Raw genomic sequence first — 12,067 nt, 5'->3', positions numbered from 1 at the left:
CGACACTGCGAATGCAGCTATGCAAGTATAGAATATTTACTTGACATTAAACATCAAAAGGTATTTGTGTAGTCAAAATGAATTCCTACATGCAAAGACATGACTAAAAACTGTGGGAGGTAGAAAATAAGCTTGCGTAAGAGACATTCATGATGTTTCACTCCAAATGTGTTCGTGCTAGCATGGTCAAAACTATTCCGTTACTAGTTTGATTTTATTGTTATACCGATATTTTAGCACTTTTGGACATGCTGGTTTTCGCCAACTTTGACAATGGTTGTAATCGCTGGTCAGTCAGTTTACACCAAATGTTTCATAATCAACTGAGGTAGCACTGCCCACTAGTTGTGGGATAGATTCCATTAAAAAAATAATAATAATAATAAATTAAATACTAAGAACGTCTTTTAAATAATGCAATTGCACACCTACTTATGGAAAAAAAATATACAAAAATTCCTTAAAAAATGATCAGGATCATAGTGATTAAAGGAGGGGGGAACCATATACAGAAATGACTCAACAAATAAGATGGAATGGATAAAATATATTCACTTCGAACACTGATACTTATTCACTAAAGAATGAAAATTGAAGAAATGCCGCATATGTTATGAATCAGATACTAACCCAGTAATAGCGAGGAATACCATCTGAACTTAATGAAAATGTTGATAATACGATATAGCAGGGGGGGGAATCTGAACTTCGACCCCCTGTATCGCTATGAGATATGCCGTTCTACTGCATGCACATAATAAAAGAGCACGTGTAGAGTCTACGCATTTACATTCAACTGTAGCAATGACGTTGGAGGAAAAGACGTTTATTATTGAGCATTATTTTCGTTCATACGCAGAGGGTCGAGCAAATAGTCCAATAATCTCGCATCACTTGATTCCTTCGTTTCGGGTATGTTGAATGGCCATTCCACCGTGACCGCCTTCAAACCTTGATGAACTACGAGATGAAAATACATGATATGTCCAGCAGATGTCCCAACACTTGTTCTTCAAGTATGAGAGAACCTTCTCATGAGCTACGAAACCCATCTTGAAAGAAGGTGAACTATTTCGAGCACTTAATCTATCGTCGTTAATGCTTTTTGACCAAGATTCCACCAATTGTTTTGGATGTACATATCTAGCGAAAACGTATATTTGTTTGTTAATAAACCCGTTTATTCCATAACACATATCGTTGTAGTTATTTAGTATTTTTTAAATCGTATTTATTTTGCGCCATACTGTAATAATAAACTTCATAATCAGTTATTGGGAAAATGTCGGAGTAGGCAGGCAGACTTGTGTTTTTTAGTATTACGTCTCTAAAGTATACTTTCGGCGGTCATATTCGAAGTGAAAGATTCAGTTAAAATTATTTTATCTACCACAAAAAATAGTGGAGCGTATTATTATAAAGGTAAGAAGGGAATATATATACCCAAGGGTCTATCCTTTTAAGTCCGAAGCAGCTATTTATCCAAGACACCTTTGCATGATTCCTTCTTAAACGCCAGCTACATCTGTAATACTCGTTGAAAATTAAGTTCTAAGGAACTTTTATTGGATGACAGTAATTCATCACTCCATAGGCCTGTTTGATTTCAAACACAAGGACTGGACCAGAATCCTGACCCTTTGGTTATAGCGGCATTCTAGCATATTAGCATCTACTTCCTTGATCATAATTTCAAATAGAACTGAGAATGTGTCGATTAAAATTCAATTACATCAGCATATCCATAATTATAACGCATAAAAGTTGTTGTGGGAGAGCGTAGTTGTTTTTACACCTCAAGATATCTACATTCTTTCAATTAAATAAAACTTCACTGAGCAGAAGCATAACTATATGGTAATTTATTTGCCAATTTTTGATGAAAGTTCGAGGTTTTTAAAATCCTATGCAGCATTCGGATCTGAACAACTTAGTTAGCTTGGACGAATTTGTTACATTTGATTTCTAATTAGTTTTGTATGTTAAATCACAATCCTATCTAGTCCAGCGTGTCGAAGCAGCTGTTTTTTTTCTCTCTCTTACTTGCTTTAATACTCTTTTCCATGCAAGAAGGTTCACGATTCCATTCCAATCAGTATTAAACCTTTTTCGAGTTACACTTTCGATATACTTGAATATTAAAGTCACTCACTTTTCATAGAAAATTCTAGTTTGTCGGAACACGTACATAGGCAGTTTGTAGACCTAATAAACAAAATTCAACAGGACGTTTACGTTTAATGCAATCTGTTATTCTCCTAAAGAAAGCGTTAAATATTTCTGGCACTTCTTTTCATATAAGAATTAGATCTGCATCACACAAAATTGCAAAAATAAATTTTAATTTTTAGAAATTTAAGTTATACTAGGACTGATTTTATTGGAATTTGCAATAAGCTTTAATTTCCCGAGACACTGCCTTTTCTGTTTAATAAAAAATCAGATCCTACTTCACTCTGTTTTACAGAAAACCACCTTTTACCTTTTGCAATTACAGAAAATTTATTAGATAACAGTATATATCTAGAAAATAGTTGATCGAATGGTTGCAGAAGATGGGGGGGGGGAGGGGAACAATAATTGGAAGAAATGCCAACTTCAAGACAGCCAGGGATGCTGACGCCAACTTCCGAGTGCAACTTCCCACAAAACAAGGCTCTACTTATGAGAGCGGAAGGCACTAACGTCTCTATGTGCACATATTTTATAGGCAAATTAATGAAGAGAAACGAAGACCCTTTCTTTATGCAATTACCGGTATGTTTCTCCTTTTCTTCCAGTCTGCTTCTGAGCATTAGTTAATATCCTAATTATTCTCCTCCGTCTTCTTCCGCTTTGAACTATTCCTTCGTGACTAACAAGACATGACGTTGTCCTTTTATATTTTTCATGAGCGCAATTAATATTTAAAATTACTCTCGCATGCCAAGTCTTCATAACTTGCCTAACATCAATCATCAAAGCTTTATTTAGCGGCGTAATTAACATATTAAAACCATTATGTATAGAAATCTAATTGTATATATGAGTTTTGAATAAAGGTATAATCTCAGTTCATGTCTAAAGTGAAATTAGATTGTCACTGCTATTCCGGAGATCATTATTAGCAGTGTTATCGGTTGGTTCAGTTAGTGGCGACATCTATCGTTTATAATGAAAATTGTTTGCAATTACGCATTCAAAAACTAAACTGGCGCCATTATACATTTTTTTTTTTTTTCTTTTTCCGAATTACACATTCTCATATTTAGGTGAATGCTGCTATAGGAATTTGATTAAAAAAAATACTCATTTTGATTTTTAAAGAGGTTGGTGATATTTGTTTACTAATATTTATATTCATGTAGCGGTTGCTTCAGAAATGTCATTTTTAAAGCTTGTAGGCATGTAAATAATATACTTATAACCAACCTGAATACCGATTTTTAGCAATTGGTACTTTGACTGTTGTTATGATATCTATTCATTGTAGATAAACATTCTAAGAAATAGAAAATAGAAACGCGTTACTAGTTAAAAGCACTATGCTTCGCAAATTTTCGTATGCGACAAAGAAATATGGCGACTATTATTTATAACAAAAATTTTTGACTGTGCTAGTTGTGATGCCATCTATTGGCTATAACTGTGAATTTGAAACTTTTTTGTTAATTTCTTGTTATTGCTTTTTTCTACTTCATTTCTGATTTGCGCTTATGGTGTTTTGTGACCTTTCTAAAAATATTAAATAAAGAGTTTTTTATAAGTCTAATTCTAATCAGAATGGTGCTCATTTATTTACAATTTTTGCTTTTATAGAACTGACTTCTTCATAACGATTCACAAAAAGATCACGATTTCTACTTAATATCGATTAGAGAACATGCATTTACGATCTCATTGGTCACTACGTCATTCTTGGTGCTGGCCAATGATAACTACAGTACTCTTCACGCGTGCATTCATTGGTGGCATTTATGTCCATCAGCGATGGACAAACACCACTGCGTTCAGACAACGGTTTCTAGTCAAGTTTAGTAAGATTTCATTATCAAGAATACTGTGATCGCATGTCGTTATTATTTTTTGCTTTATAAATTCACGTAGGCATAATTTGATAGCAACTTTGAAATTCATGAAATTCTCATTATATATTTTAGCGAAGTAGAGAAAGTTTTTAGGACAAAAATCAGCATTACGTTTAAATTTACAGACAGGATTACAGTCGGACTATCAGCCTCAACCAGTTTTTGAAGAAACAATGAAAGGTTGCCTTATGAATGCCTTCATGTCATTAAAGTATGCAGTAGTTAACAGTGGCGCACTTAGGATTTAACCTTGGGGGGGGGGGGGGTCCGAGTTGAGTAGCCGATTTGCGAATATACACTACGCATCGCATACGAGCTATGACTGAGCATCTGCAGCGATCTCTAATTCATAAGTAGTATAGAAATAGATGACACAACATAAATAATAAAAAAAAAAAAACTTTAATTAGGAAAAGATTTTTGGAAAATTTTCTAGTGTTTTTTCCTTTTCTTTGGGGGTGCCCGGCCCCTTCCCCCCTTTCTGGGTGCACCACTGGTAGTTAATGAGTACAGCTAGACAGTATAGTTCTAAGACTTAACATATGGAAGAAGGAGAGATTGATTAAAAAAAAAAAATTAAACAAAAACTCGTATCAAATAAAATAACTGTTAGGTTATTCGGTCTTACACCGGGATTCAACCCAGTTATTAACAGTTTGGTTACCGCAATTCATTGGATCTGCTGGTTATGTCGATCACTCTCCTTGAAATAAGCTTTGAGTTCAAAACAATTGCATGCTGTGCTCTCATGAAATTACACCCACTACCGTAATTAATATATTCTTAACATACCCGTTTATCTATAGCAGTATCGTAATATTTTAGACAGGAGAGAGGGGGCGGGGGGTGCGAAGACATGTCTATGCAATATCCCTAATCGAATTTTAAACGTGACGTGGCGCCATCTATTAAAGCGTTTGTTAACCATAAAATGCATTATAATGCTACTAGTTGTCCACAAATTATCGCTTCCCCCCCCCTTTAATTAAAATAGATTCCTGATCCAGTCTCAAAAGATCGCTTCGTCTCCCACACTTCTTACAAAATCTAGGGGAAATTTTATATATTCGAAATAAATGTGTTATTTATTTCAGTTAGTATTAACTTTGACCATACCTTAATTTATGTACTCGCAAATTAAAAGCGATTTAAACTTAAAAAATTGAAGGAAAATAGAATAAAGTGAACATTCTCAAAATAAGATAATTGTTTCTGCCTATTTTTATCCCATATTCGTCTTTTAGTGAAATATTATAGTCACCATTATGAGGTATTATAGCAAATAAAAAAAAAAATTGCCATGCGAGGCATTGATTAAAAAACTGATAGATCTTGGTTATTAACGCACTTTTAAGATTAAGTGAAAAGTCTATTATTCGCAAGTTGGATATGTACGAATAAAATGTTTATAAAAGTCTTTTAAAAATGTCTCCATCCTCAAAATCGTCAGGGTGGGGAATCATCTGATAGTAGGGAGGAGAAGTTGTGAGAAGTTAGAGTACATCCATTAGTTTTTTATATTATTTTAAGGACTTTTGAGTAAATTTACCTTTGATCAGTTGCAGATTTAAAAGGGGAAAAATTTTAGTATTTTTTGTAAATTTTTTAATCTTTTTACAATCTTTTGTAAAATTGCATAAAATCGAATATAACTGTTTTTATGCCACGATATTTAGCGGATACGTGCTATCCTACTTCACTCCGTCTTAACTTAACCTTTTGCAATTACAGAATATTTATTAGATAACAGTCGATCGAATGGTTGCAGAAGGGGGGGGTTGACAATAATTGGAAGAAATGCCAACTTCAAGACAGCCAGGGATGCTGACGCCAACTTCCGAGTGCAACTTCCCACAATAAAGATTGTAAAAAGATTTCGTTATGGCTATATATTTTTTATTAATTTTGCACGTCAGATAAAATATCGCAGAAACTCTGACCCAAGAGTACATGTTGTTAGAAGTCGCTAATTTTAGGTTAGGTTTACTGCTTTTTCAACAATTGCTTCAACAGAAAGTGTCGCGTCAGGCGGATCAAAGCTCTCCATTTCGCTCTTTAGAAAATATTCCATTTCAAGTGTTTTTTTAAATCTCTAGCTGGAAGTGGTATGGACCTATATTGGGATGAATTTAGAAATATGGGAGGAGGAGAATGTTTGAAAGAAAAACGGGGCTAAAGAGAAAGAGGATCACCATTTGAAAAGGTGAAGAGACCAGATAGAGAAGCAAGGTTTACTAACATTATTTTACATGATCTGGGAAACACGATTGAGCAAGAGTTAGGTGAGCAGGCTTCATCGTTTCTTTATTCGGCTTTGGAGGCTTCTTCCAAGGTGGCCACTGGGACTCTCGAGTCTGGACTTAGGGCTGTACTTATGCACAGGGGCGCACGAGACTCTAGCTGGGGATTCCGAAAAATTAAGGCCTCAAACAATGAGAAGGGAGCCTCGAAGCATTCTAGCGCCTCGGGTCCCGAAAGCCCCCTGGAAAAGGGTAAGTACGGCCCCTCTTTTCAAACTTCAAATTTTCTTCGGTGTTGTTTTATATAGTCGAGTGTAAAATCTACCTGTAAAAACTGCGCAACTTTAATTCTTTTTAAAACTTTCATACATACTGTTCTTTTCGATGAGATTATCCAATTTTATCTTTCTTAGTACTAAATTATGGTCAGTTCCAATTTCAAATTCTCTGTACACGTTTGTTTCCTGAGCCAGCATGATGATATCACTATCAACAAGGACGTAGTCAATGATGCTTTTCCTATTTCTTGTGTCTTATCTCCGTGTGAACTTGTGCATATCTTTATGTTGAAACATGGTGTTAGTAATGACTAATCCATGTCCTGAGCAGAAGTCCAATAAATACTACATTATTATTAGCTTTGTCCTTTTCTCTCCAAATTTTCCAAAAATGTTGCTTTATGTCTGGTGGGATTCATTTCCTACTCTGTTGTTTAGATCTTCAACAATGACCACTTTTGCTATTTTCTTTCTCAGTTGCCTGTTCTAATGACTCGAGTATCTTCGCCGGTCTGGTTGGAAGACTGGTTATCGTATCTGCTGTCCATCCAAGAGGCTGCGAGTTCGAATTCTGCCAAGGGCATGGATGTTTGTGATTGTCCTATCCAATTACCATATGTACTGCTGTGACGTGTGCCTTGGCACAGTATGACCCGTGATGTCTTGCCGCCATAAAAAAAATAATAATAATAAATAAAATAAAAAAACAGTTCCTCCACTCGTCCTTAGAACCTTCTGTGGGACCATAGGCACATAAGTTTCATTGCCCGTTTCCCCATTTTGAAATTTTTCCACATAACTATATTTGAAACTACCTTCCAATCAAGAAGTTCATCTTCATGTTTGTTGAATGCTATCGCTACTCCTTCCTTTCCTTGATCATCATTACCTGAAAATATCTAGAAAATAGAAACTAATGTAATCAGTTGTAGAATTTAATTATTTGGGATCTACTTTTGTTTGAAAGCCTCCCGTACCGTAGCTCAGATGGTATAGACCAGTGGTGTTCAACCTTTTTTACTACGCGAGCTACTTTTCTATAATAAGTTATTCGGTGATCTACTCTTATGTTGATCAAGTCCCCCCCCCCCCCCCCCCGATATCTGATTACACACAAACAGCTAAAATAATTGTAGTTTTGATTCTGCCATTTTTTTTATTTTTATTTTAAAATTTATTTAGCACTTTTAATTATTTTAATACAACAAATATTTTAATACTAATATATATATATTGGAATAAAATATTTATTTCTCTGTTGTGGAAAACCAAAGTTAAAACAGATTGATTACAAATTCGCAAGTTACAGGAAATGCTGGTTGATTTTAAAAAAAAAATAAAAAAATAAAAAAATTAATGTGAAATTTGGCATTGTTTGGACCTCGCAATATTTTCATAGTCAAGTTGATATGAAGTGGCTAATCACAGACAATCATCCAAATGATCATTTGTAATTTGGTTTCTTAATTGATTTTTTATGACGGCCATATTTGAAAAAGCGGATTGTGACAAGTATGTCGATCCGAAACACGACAGAATTTTTCGCGCAATATCAGTTAATATTGGAAATTTTTCATGTGCATACTTCCAAACGACTTCATTGTTTATTGATTTTAAATGTAAACTATTTTGAATGTTTATCTCAAGTTCTACTTCAGCTTGGTTTATATCAAACAGCCCACTATTTTATTTGAAATTTTTGTGATGTTCAAGTTTTCTTGAAATGGATTATTGATAAAAGATACAATCATTTCAGTTTTATTAAAATCTTTAAATCTTGAATTTCTTTCTTCCTCAACTAATTCTATTTCACGAATAAATTCTTTTAAATCAGAGCGAAGCATTTCGTGATTTTGTTAAAAATTTTTAATAAATATGGGAGATGTCTAAATTCGCGGTCATTTATATTTTTCTTTAATAAAAGTAAGTATTTTTGGAAAGAACTTGACATTGTCAGCATCCAGGAATGCGTTAGCAGAGCTAATCTCAGGTGGTATGGTCACTTAAACAGAATGGGCGAGGAAAGATTAGCAAAACAAGTGTTCTCTGCCAGGTTGGCAGCAAAACGACCCAGAGGAAGACCAAGATATAGGTGGCCTGATACGGTACAAAGTGCCTTAGACTATAGAAATATAAGATCTGATAATGTTGGAGTGTTGACAAGTAACAGACTGATTTGGAGGAAAATTGTAGATAGGAAGTTAGTAATGATGTAATTTTTTTCATGTAGTACTATCATATCCTGTACACCCCTTGAGGGTACATGTCAGGAATTTGATGATGATGAAGTAAATATTGTTAGAAAGTTTTTATTGAACTTAACGTCAATTAAATTTTTATCTCTACCTTGTAACTCTAAATTTAAATTGCTTAATTTCGTACAGAAATCTACTAAAAATGATAAGTGTAACAACAATCTTTTATCACTCAATTGTGAATAAATATCTCCTTTTTCGTCAAGAAATTTTTTTATATCGTTAATTAATACAAGAAATCTTTCTAAAAATTGACTTGTGCTGAGCCAGCGAACATTATTATACAACAGAAGTTCCCTATCATCATCTGCCTGTAATTTAAATAACCGCCGTTGCAGGGCTTTTCCTCGAACAGAATTTACAATTTTAAATGCAATATCCAAAACATATTTTGTGTTTAATCTTTTACTACACAGTACTTATTGGTGAATAATACAGTGATACGTTTAAAAAAAATCTGGATATTTCATCGTTTTTACATAATGAAATGAAGCCTGATTTATTACCTATCATTGCAGGAGCACCATCAGTAGTAATAGACACAAGTTTAAAAAGCGGAAGTTTGTGTTGTTTCAAATTCATGAAATGCCGAAAAAATGTCTTCTCCCGTAGTCCTTCCCAATAATGGTATAATTTTCAAAAGTTCTTCTTTACTTGAATAATCTTGAAATACCATGCGAATAAATACCATTAACTGAGCAATATCAGTGAAGTCGTTTGATTCATCAAATTGTAATGAAAACCCAACACACTGAATGTCTGACACTAACCTGGTCTGGAAACTTTTCTCAGGCAATTGGAACTCTTCCTTTCGGCAATTTGAAACCTTGTCTGCGGCCTAGAAGTAGTCTCTCTCTAGCGACGTCTCGAACCGAGAAGCTCCTTTCTGGAAGCGGGAAACTCCTCAAGCAACGTGGATCCAGGCAGTCTCTCTGACGGCGACTCTGGAACTGGGACCCCTGCTTGCTTCAGTCCCTTTTTTATTAGGCCTACTCTGAGACCATACTCAACAAACATGACCGTAGGGGTGCTACGTATATACAGCCATTCGTCGGCCGACATATTGAATGCGGAGTTCTTGTCCTCGACTGGAACACGAATCTACACAATAACATTTAGAACCAAGGTTCAGAACATGGGTTTCTTCTTAGGGTCGCAATATGAATGCCCTACATTATCCGAACCGCCATACAATGCCGTCTTTAGTGGTGCAAAGAGGATGTACAGTGGGACGAAAAGAGACTTTAATTAGCTTGGCATGTGATGAGGATTTGTACAGTTGCGACAAATCGCACCCACCGAGAAGAGATTTACCCAGCTCTTCCCAAGAATATCAGACAGGAAAAGATTATTAACGGTGGTATGGTTCTGGTATGGGTTCTGGGAAAAAAAAAGTTATTGTTCATATTTATTAGTCCTTCAAGGAAGGAGATCTTGAAGGTCTTTTATCGCGAGCAGGACTTGCTATACATTTTGCCTGATTTTTGCTTCAAGGAGAAATGTGTAAATAACTGATCAGTGTTAGGAAGAATTGCGTTTACAAGGTCAATGTCTGTCGTGCCTGTCCTGCTTCGGAGAATCTCATTAAAAATAGAACTTCGTATAACAATACCTTGTAAATCGTTCAATAGTATCACCGAGTAATGTACTTAGCGAAAGTTACTTGTGGATTAGTTACGTGCAGTAGAAAGTTTTGTTTTGTATCGTTATGGCAACCTTTCTGTTTTCATAAGGACCATTACAAGTTCAATTCTAGTTCCCGAATAGACCAACTTTTTTCACCCAGTTCTTAAGTTCGTCGATCTTTGGAGCAGATATTTTAAATAGAAACTTGGGAATTTTATTCACGTATTCAGGAAGCTCACCTGTCGAACTTGCCTTGTTTCAAACAATAAGTCATAGGTTAGAATCATGAGATGGCAACAGTTGTCTGCTGTACTCTCGTCCCTATGTCTTCAAAATTACCAATAACCATAGACTCGCTCATCAGCAGTAACGACTAAGGGAGACTAGCTACCCATTCATCAGAGCGTTTTTTTTTTTATGATTATCATGTCATTAGAAGAAAGTAAATGTTTTTATGGTTGGTTACCAGCAAGGTGTACTTTGGTCAGAAAATCTACCAGTCTCTAAAGTAAACGTGATATTTGGGAAAGACAGATTTGTTGATCATAAATTTAATAATCTATAACGGGATTACTGTAAAATCTAAATTATGATATGTATATTTTAATTCATTACTTATTTTTTAATCGCAGACGTACAGTTTTTTCCCCAATCCCTTATTACTCATCACTGATGGGATATCATACAAGGTTACATAAGACATGATGATTTAGTAATAACAAGCCGGTGATACCCAAGAGAAAATTGTCGCGTCCACTAGAGACAGGGTGACAGAGCTCGCTGCGGTGATCCACCTATTAAATGTTTTTTGTGTGTTGAAGAGATGGCAATTCCCAATTAAATCTGCATTTTTCACAACATAAAGCACAATACGGGAAAATGCCACATAAGCAGGGTTTCCGAAAATGATAAATAGGCACGTGCTATCCGTTTCACGAGACGAATTTACGGCGATAAGCCTGAGGAAGTGAAGAGTTCAGGAAATTAATCGCGCGATATTTTATTTATGTATTCATTTCGAATTACGCAAGAGTGGTAACCGTGAAGTAGTGCGTGTGCTTTTGTATTGCAGTAAAGCAATTCCCTATTACAGTTATTGATTGATAAATCAATCTCAGTCTATACCGACTGAGCTATGGAAGCTCAGCCGGTATAGACGAAGCCCTTTAGTCGGAAAGACCTGGGTTCGATTCCCGTTCATGACACGAGAGCTTTTTATCTGGTCTCTTTCGACCAAGGGCGAGTTAACTGGTCTCATACGGAGGTGGAGAACTTTCTGTCCCTCAGAATAGGCAAACCGTCCCGTGAACGAACACACACGAATTTACAGTCATAAAATACATACATACTTAATCCCTCATTAGGATGACTCCACCAGTCCTAAGGGACGGTGGAAGAAAGGGGAACCCCATACGAATAAATAAATTGATCAACTGTATGGCATTAAAAATAAGTCGCGCTCAGATAAATTGAGTGAAAGAGACGGGTGGGGGGGATTCAGAGAGAGAGAGGAGGGGGATCGATCATACTTATGCATTTTCATCAGTCTTGTTCTAGCACTGTTTACATAGCATTATCTCAGTTCCATTCATTTTACGTTA

The sequence above is a fragment of the Typopeltis vanoorti genome, chromosome 15 (genome assembly GCF_054136105.1).
Source record: "Typopeltis vanoorti isolate ZY-2024b chromosome 15, IOZ_Tvanoo_1.0, whole genome shotgun sequence".
In the NCBI taxonomy this organism is placed as follows: Eukaryota; Metazoa; Arthropoda; class Arachnida; order Uropygi; family Thelyphonidae; genus Typopeltis; species Typopeltis vanoorti.
Note: the sequence above shows the minus strand (reverse complement) of the source record.